Source organism: Vulpes lagopus, chromosome 4, assembly GCF_018345385.1.
Source record: "Vulpes lagopus strain Blue_001 chromosome 4, ASM1834538v1, whole genome shotgun sequence".
Classification (NCBI taxonomy): Eukaryota; Metazoa; Chordata; class Mammalia; order Carnivora; family Canidae; genus Vulpes; species Vulpes lagopus.
In genome coordinates this window covers 132,653,033-132,662,861 of record NC_054827.1, presented here as the reverse complement: position 1 = coordinate 132,662,861, position 9,829 = coordinate 132,653,033, and positions in this window count along the sequence as shown.

Below are 9,829 nucleotides of genomic sequence, written 5' to 3'. Positions count from 1 at the left end.
TTGGCTGAGACCTTAACTAGAGCTGTCTACTAGAAGTTTTGCACATGGGCTCCAAGAGTAATTTGAACTTCTGCACAACATGACAGCAGAGAGAGGGAGAGAGGAAGGGGAGGGGTAGGCAAGAAGGAGAAAGAGGAGGAAAGAGAAAGAGGAAGAAGAAAGGGGAAGAGGAGAGGGAGGTGAAAAAGAAAGAGATAGAAACAGATTGAAGCTGTATCTTTGCTAACCTAGCCTTAGAAGTCACACAGCATCACTTCTGCTACATTCTATTTGTCAAGACAGTCACAGGCCTACCAAGCTTCAAGAGGAGGGAAATAGACTCCACATTTAAATTTTTTATTTTTTTGACTCCACACTTTTTATAGGAGAGTGGACAGTTTCTGGAATACCATGTGGGACAGGATATATTGTGGCTATTTTTGGAAAATATAATTTGCTACAGATGCATACCAGTAAACTTTGAGGGCATTCCATTATGTGTTATTGTTAAGTAGACAATAAAATCAGTATATATATATAATTCTATTTCCATACCAGTGAATGACAACTCTGAGATATGTGTATATTATGATTATATGAATGGAAAGAAGGCCATGTAGAGATGAACAGCAGGTAGTTAACTTTGGTTGAGGGCCTAGATGGAGGGCGGAGGTAAACAAGATAAAAGTACACACATAACTTACCTGCATACATACAAATACAAGAAAGTGCTTGTAGTAGGGATAAAAAAATAGAAAGTGGGTGTGGTAATTTTGCATGTGTATGTAGATTCTGAAGGACAAAATCTAAGACAATGGGAAGGGCTGTGATTTGGAGCAGATGTAGGAAGGAGCAGCATCTCTCTAGAGGTTTTGTAAGTAATATTGGGGAATTTCCAATTTCAATGCCTATATTAGCAGAAATAGACAAGTCAAAATGATGATCCTATTAGGGAAAGTAGTTTTGTTTTCCTTGAGAAAGATGTTTTCTCTCCAAGTTTTATATTCTGCTATTATTTCAAAAAATATGTTGTCAATCTTTCTCTGCAGTGGTGTAATGTCTGGTCAGTGTCTTAATGGTTACATTCACTTCATGGTTTCAAAATTTTAAATCTGCCTAGTTATATACCATAGTGAAAGGATTACTTTCTAACGTCTAAATTTATATTCCTCTTAGTATATCACCATTACTTTTTGTTTCTGAAAACAATTTATTATATATGATTAAGTGATATGTCTACACTTACGAGCACTCATGAGTGGCAATTATCCACACCTTTCTTTTCTCTCCTCACTTTTTTGGGGTTTTCCCTAATCACTAGCACTCTGAAGAGGTTGGGGAGAGGAAGAGAAGAGTCTGAACTATTGCTTTGTCTGGAGTTGTTGGATAGGCTTTCTTGAAATTAGCATTTAAATGGAAGTCAGCCAGTGAGTTCACTAATACCCTAGAGTCACCTAGGGTCAGAGATCGGAGCCGTCTGAAACTGTGGTTGACGGTCTTCCTTTTAATCTTTTATAGATGGATTCTCTCGAATGGTGGCAGTAATTCAGGCTGGAGTATAATAATATATATTTGAGGATCTTATTACAACTTTACCACTAGAGGTCAGAAATTAGTCCATGAATACTTTACAAATTCACCAAGGGAGTGCCGGTAGTTAATGCTTTATGTATTTTTCATTTGGTTCATACTTCTGATGAGGTTCAGAGTACTAATCAGACACCTTTGAGATTTAAAGGAAACTTCTGCATCTTTTTATACCAAATTTTAATAACTGGATTACTTGGAGTCTTTAATCCGTCATCAATCATTAAACTTAAATTTAAATTAATTTAATTTAATTTTGCCTATTTACTGAATACACGTACCACACCAACATAAGTGTTCATTGTGGCAATATATTTAAAGGTTACAAATAAAACAGAAAATGAACTAGGTAGACTTCTAGTAAGTATACATGCATGAGCTCAGCAGATCTCACCCATTTTTGTTTTCTGTTGGAAATTTATATTTTTTCCAGCTGTATCTTTTTGGCCAGATGCTACCAAATGAGATAATTTCTTGTTTAATAGCTATATCAAGTTACGCATTAACTTAAATGATTGGGTTAATGTGTCATGAGCCATTTAAGACAGTGCAACTATATAAAGTATCCTCATTTTGTTCAATGACGTCTTTTCTACGTTGGTTCCTATTTGGTGTGTTGAAAAGTGATTGAAACAAGGGAATAAGTATTATAAAATATATATTTTACATGCTTACAGTTGAGAGATTTAAGTATTTTTGGAATTTGAGAATTCAGTTTTAATATTTCAATAAAGCAGATTGGCATATTTTATTTAGCGGTGCCAGCTTACTGATTTTATCAGTTATGTTGGCATTTGGGAAAGGCATTTAAATATTATGTTTAGCCTATCTTGCTGGGTTGTATATTTAAAGGACTGGGCTTCAACTTTGCTCCACCTGTCTTCTGCGCTTGGCAAAGCCATCCAAAGTGAAGTGCCAGGACATGCTATCATAAACATTGTTTGCTGTGGGGCTATCCCTGCTGCCGGGAACTAGACAGGAAAACAGGAGCCAAGCTCTAGGAGAAGGCTGCCAATCCCCTTGGAAAGATGAGAGTGCCATTTTGTACCTAACCTATCGCTGCTATGATTGGTGTCTCTACTACCTCGCTCCCAGGGATAATGCTTGGTGACAGTCCCTATGCAGTATGGCCCAGAGAAGCAGTTCAGGACTGTCTGATGACATTTAAGTTTACCTTTGGATTATCTGTTAGATGTGAGTGGGTATTAAGTGTTGGATCATATCCCCTCAAAATTCATATGTTAAAGACATAATCCCCAGTACCTCAGAATGTGATCTTATTTGGAGATAGGGTCTTTACGGAGGTAATCTGGTTAAAATTGGATCAAATGGGTGGGCTCTAACCCAATACACTGGTGTCCTTATCAAAAAGGCAAATTTGGACACAAGGATGGATATGCAGAGAGGGTAGACAATATGCAGAGACACGGGATGAAGATGGCTATCCACAAGAAGAGAGGGGCCTGGAACAGATCCCTCCCTCACAGCCTGTGGAAGGAACCAAACCTGTAGACATCTGATCTCAAGGCTTCCAGCCTCCAGAACTGAGACAATAAATTTCCGCTGTTTCCGCTGTTTAAACCACCCAGTCTATGGTACTTTCTTATAGCAGCCCTAACAAACCAATACAGTGGGCTTGAATCAATTCAACTCAGCTGTGTGTGTATAAGTCTGGGAGTGTCATTTCATGTACCCTTCCCCACAGCATGTATTTATCATATAACATCCCAATGTCCAGCACGTGGCCCAACCACAGTAGTAGTAATGTTTGTTGACTAAATGAGTGAATGATTATATTGACTCTATGATGTTCCAAAGCTAAGAACTTCTTTGTCTTTTTGCAAAAGCACCATCCAGTATTCCCTGTAGGTATCTACGAGAATATGTCCAGGTAACACTACCCCGATGCTGCCCATTTGCTCCCCTAATCTCCCCCTACCCCAGCACAAAGGAGGGACTTGACCTCTATCTAGTTCTACTTTCACCATCAGTAGAGGCTTCTCTTACAATCAGGCCACCTCCCCTCATCTCAGAGGGGCTGGTTTAGGAAAACTGTCTGTTTTCTCACCTCAGTAAATTGCTCAGATCCTGGATAGAAGCAAATTTACACCCAAAGTTGCAAAAGGCAATTGGCTGTACTATTCCCCTCTACTTTCTGGAAGGTACCCCACAATGACAAGGAGCCTTGTTTTTTATATAGTTGTATGAGGACTCAAATGTGACTTTTACCATGCTAGGTACTGTGGGGATACAGCCCCTGCCCTCAACCATTTCTGGAACAGCAGGAAAGACAACAGCATGCATGGTTGCTATGTTATGAGGCAGCATTTATGATAAATACTACATTAGAGGTATGGGGAAAAGGCTATCAGGAGACAGAAAGCAGCTTTATTTTGACTGGGACAGCCAGGAAAAGCTTCATGGAAGAGGAAGAACCTATGCAGGGTTTTGACAGAGGGAGTTGGAGGGAAACATGTTCTCTGAAAGTAGACCATGTATTTAAAGGCTCCAAATGGTGGTCAAGATATTCCCAACACCTTCCCTTATAAAGTGAGCCTGCAAGCTGGCTGATAATCAGTGAGCATACACCAGTGTGAGTGGACCTGTTAACCACAGTCATCCTGTGCTCTCATTGCAAGGAGTCTGGGACAGACTCTCATTAAATATTTTGAATATCACCAGTACTGATAAACTAATACTTCCTTGTCTCTGAGTTATCACTTTCTCCTTCCCTTCCCATCTTCCTTTTCGTATTTCTTTTTCTTTTTTCAGAACTGATCATAAGAAATAGAAGGTACAGATTTGAAGTTTTTACCTATAAACACTTCTTGATTTATGTGTGCATATAAAAGCAATAATGTTGGTGAGCAAAACACTGAAGGCACAAAAAAAGTGTATAAAAAGAAAAATTTAAAACTCTACATTGGGCAGCCTGGGTGGCTCAGCGGTTTAGCACTGCCTTCAGCTCAGGGCGTGATCCTGGAGGCCTGGGATCAAGTCCCACGTTGGGCTCCCTACATGGAGCCTGCTTCTCCCTCTGCCTGTGTCTCTGCCTCTCTCTCTGTGTGTCTCTCATGAATAAATAAAATTTTTTTAAAAAAATGAGTGTTTAAAAAAATAAAACTCTCCATTAATCTCATTCAAAACAAAAAATCTGCCAGCATTTTGGTGACTTTCCCCTCTTATCTTTTTGTTGCATCTATACATGAAACATTTAAATAGTTGAGATCATATTTTATACATATTTTTGTATCCTGAATTTTGCAATGAAAGTTAAACCATGCACTTTTTCTCATGTTATTAAAAGTATTAGTTGTCATAGTTATAAACATACTTCATAATGTGAATTACTATAATGTAATTTATTATCTTATTGTTGAACATTCATGCTGATCAATTTTCATCACTAATAATGTGGTGAACATCTGTCCTCATTTCTAATTATTTCCAAACTAGATTCCTAGATTCCTTTTCATCTTTTGTTATTTCCCCCTCTTCCTCTTTGATTGGATCATTGTTTATGATTCTAGGAGTGGAGAGTGTATAATTTTAACAAAAAAACCTCCCAAGATGATTTCGATAGACATACCCCTGTCTCCCCCAACTTTGGTTAAGAACTGCAGGATTAAGGCAATGAAGTCACTCTGTGGTGACTGGGAGAAAATATGAGGACAGGAACCATAATAAGGACTCATAATTGTGACATATCTTTTTTTCACTGAATTAACTTTCAATTATTTAAGCTCCCAGTGCTTGCATCTAAAATTCACAGTCAAAGCGGGTGTTACCAGTAGCCAGCCTTATTCTTCTGCCTTCTGGAATTCTCCAGTTTCCAATCTGAAAGGAGGAGAAGGCCTGGGCCAGTGCTTGGCTGAAGCTCAACTTTGAAAACAGAATTTGCATGGTATTTTGGACATGGGCTGATTGTGAAAGGAAAGAGTTAACTGGGTTCTTTGTGGGATTAGAGGTCATCTGCTATCAGCAGAAGGAAGAAGGGAGGGAAAGAGGTTGCTTTGCTTTGATTTTTAAGACTTCTTGCTCAACAAGAGCACAAACACAGTGTGAAGATATCCAATTTTTTAATATCAGACAAATTATCTCATTGTCTGTGATCAGAGCCCCCCCCATTTGTAGGGCGCAGGACTTTGGCTCTTTTGGTGGCTGCTCCCAGTTCTAATCTTCTACCATTTTCTCCACACTCACCTTTACTCCGTTTCACCATTTTCTCACACAGGTCTTTTTTGAGAGCACAGCTCTACTTTTATAAATCATTTGTAGTGTAGATGTTTACTGAGGTCACTCTGTCCTTTGAAATTCAAATAAAATTGCCATAACCAAAGGCTTTTATTACGAAACAAGAGTAACTGAGAAAAAAAGACTGAAGATTTCACTTGAGCAACCAGAAAAGAAACAACAGATTAAATCAAAGAAAGTAACAGGGGGATGAATTGCTTGCTCAGGAATGAGTACAATTCAAAAGCAGTCTTGAGGCGCTTGCGCAGCTCAGTCAGTTAAGTGATTGACTCTTTTATTTGTTTGTTTTTAAAGATTTTATTTATTTATTCATTAGAGACACAGAAAGAGAAGTAGAGACATAGGCAGAGGGAGAAGCAGATTCCCTGTGAGGAGCCTGATCCAGGACTCAATCCCAGGACCCAGAGACCACGATCTGAGCCAGAGGCAGACTCTGCTCAACCACTGAGCTACCCTGGTGCCCCATGACTGACTCTTGATTTCAGCTCAGGCCATGGTCTCAGGGACATGAGATGGAGCCCCATGCAGGGCTCTGTGCTGGGGGTGGAGTCTGCTTAAGATTCTCTTTCTCCCTCTTCCCCTCCCCATTGTCCTTGTAGCTGTGCATGCATAGGTGTGCTCTCTCTCTCTCCAGAAAAAAAAAAAAAAAAAAAAAAAAAAGCAGTCTTTACCTTTATGTTGCCTGTCTGTATCAATACAAATGAAATAGCTAAAATCAGAAATAAATAAGCAAATAAAAATATAGTAAAATCAAAAGCTATTCCTTATGATATATAAATACTATAGAGAAGATCCTTGCTGACTCATTAAGAAAAAGAAAAATAAATCATTCAGCTTTAGGCACAAAACAGGTACTCACAGATAGGGAAGAGATTCAAGAATTAAAAGATGAACTAGCAGTGTGTGGGCAGCATGTGCCTTTCTGGAAATTCCAGTGATTATTAACACAACACAGAATCATGGTTAAAATAAAAAATGAGCCATCTTGGCCTTCCAGCCGCAGTGCTACCAAGGACAATGATCAGGCTCTCTAAACACAAGGTAGTGCCTGAGACTTGCTAAATGAATAGGTTACATGTGTAGGAAGTGAGCTTGCCTTGAATGTGAAGGGCTCATTGGCCTCAGATAGGATGGGACAGGTTTATGCAACTGCTGTTTGAGAGCCCCTCCAGGGCAACACTCACAGGTAGAACATAATTCCTACTGTCTGTCCTTCTATTTCCTTATAGCTGGTTGAGTTTTGTGGCTGGTACTTCTGCTTGATTTGCTGTGTGGCGCCTTGCCCTTCTTATTTGCTGTCTTCAGTTTTCTGTCTACAGTTGCTGAGTTTCATTTTTCTGATAGAGGCAGGTGGCAGAAAGGTTAAGACCATTATAAGAATTGGATGCATTTCCTGGAGTGTTTATTTGTGGGCTGTTTCAGATATTAAAACAGTTTGGAAAACTACTGTCATTAAGACATGGCAAAATATTATTAGCTAATGTTTATGGAAACTTTCTGTGTTGCAAAGAGTGTTCTGAGCAGCGAGTAGATACTGACTCATTTAAGCCTCACAAGAGTCTTATGAGGAAACCAAGGCATTTAGAAGTTAGATAAATTTTCCCGAGGTTGTATAGTGTCATTAAGATTTGAACTCAGGCAGTTTGGTGCTAGAGACTGTACTCTTAATTATTACGTTATTGCCATGTAATTTTGATAGAATGATAAGTAATAAAGGAAAAAAATCTCGTTTACATTTTGGAGTGGCAAAATCTTTCTAGGTCACTTCTTATTTTATTTTTTAAAGATTTTATTTATTTATTCATGAGAGACACAGAGAGAGAGGGGGAGACATAGGCAAAGAGAGAAGCAGGCTCCTCCCAGGGAGCCCAATGCAGGACTCAATCCCAGGACCCCAGGATCATGACCTGAGCCAAAGGCAGATGCTCAACCACTGAGCTATCCAGGTGCCCCTTCTTCTTCTTCCTTTTTTTTTCCTTGCCCCTTCTAAGTCATTTCTAAAATTAAGATCTTGGGCATGGCAAAAGACACCACAGACAAAATTAAAAGACAAATGACAGACCAAGAGATACTTTTGTTAAATGTATATTGACCAATTATTGATATCTGTAACACAAAACAGTTTTTTTCTAAGTAAGTCTAAAAAACTAATTTAATAGAAAAAAATCAGGCACAAGATAGAAATATGCATTTCAGAGAAAAAATGTAAATGACCAGTAAATATGTGAAAAGATGTTAAATCACACTAATTAATTAGCATGAGACCACTTTACAGGTGACAAATAGTAAAATGTTTTATAACATCTAGTGTGGTGAGAGTACAGACAAACAGGCTCTCCTGTACATCACTGGTAGTCTTCTCTGGAATGTAATTTGGTAATAGCTACTCTAATAAGAAATATATCTACTCTGAAACCTTAAAAAGTCTCTTTCTGTCATTTATTCCAGGAATATTTCATTGCTAATGCACAATTACATTCAGGTGTGCAAAATACATTATTTTGTACAAGTATAGCGCTGTTTGCAATAACAAAAAAGGAAATTTACATCAATATGGACTAGTTAAATTCATTATGGAGTTTCCATATGATGGAATATTATGCTATTCTTAAAGGATGAGGTTAATATATTCGGAAAGATTCCCGGGCATATTGATTTGTTAAAACAAAACAAAAGTAAGTTGTAAAAGGGTATGTCTAGCATGACTATTTCTGGTATAAAGAAAAATGATATTCAAAACATACATATAAATAGCTTTAAAACATGCTAATATATGTACAATATTGGTTCTAAAAAATGGTTGCATTTTGGAAATACAGCATTTCTACCCACTTTTCTGGGGATTTAGGGAAGCTTTTGCTTATTATAAGCTCTGTTTTCAGCTTCCTCTGAATGTACAGCCTTTGGTGTTGCACTTATGCTGTTGTTTTATCTGCCTTGACCCCCCCCCCTTTTTTTTTTAAGATTTTATTTATTTATTCATGAGAGACAGAGAGAGAGAGAGAGAGGGAGAGACACAGGGAGAGGGTAGAAGCAGGCTCCATGCAGGGAGCCCAATGTGGGACTTGATCCTGGAACTCTGGAATTATCCCCTGAGCCAAAGGCGTCAGACACTCAACCACTGAGCCACCCAGGCATCCCTTTTTTTTCTTTAATTTTTCAAAAAAACTTGCTCATGCCAGGCTATTGTGTATATTAGATTTTTACTGAGAATATGGGAACATCAGGGAATTACATTGTAGCAGAGTATAGGAGGTGACTTAATATTTCATATTAGTCATTGTTATTCTTAAAACCTCTTTGGTCAAATCTTAGCTCCCATCTCCTCTCCAAATAGTCATTGGTGGTCCTGGCTTCTTACCACATTCCTAGCCCTCTCTCTTCTTCAGCCTTTCTGTTTTCCTTTGCATGCCTGCCCCAAACTCCTAACTTTCTGTTCATTTCTTCTGGATAGCAATTGAGTGATTCTGTTGTCATCCCTCTTCTAAAAGCATTTTGCTACTAGCTTATCTCATAAATTAATACCTCAGTTAGCATTTGGTTTAACTGTGTATGACCGAAAAGCCCAAAACAATAGTGGGATGTGCAAAATAGTTATCCATCTGTCTGTTCTGTGCAGATGAAACCCAGAGATAGGTGCTCCAGGGCTGGTGTGGCAGCCACACGATCATCAGGGACCCAGCTTCCTTCTGTCTAGTTTCTCTAAGCTCAACTCATGGCTTTCATCTCATGGTCCAAGTTGGTGTTCAAACTTGAGCATCTAAGAAGGAAAGGACAAAGATGAGAGAGTACCTCTTCCCACTAAGGACGTTCCTGGAGGTTGCCTGAAGGTTGCCCACACTGCTGTAGCCAGAACAAAGCCATTTGACCACATCTAGCTGAAAGGAAGGCTGGAATATACAGCCTTTATTCTGGGCTGGATAAATTATTTTCTATTACTGAGGAAAGGGATTTTGGAGAATGACCATCCATCTTGGCACAACTAGCAAGGCTTATCTTGTACACAAGG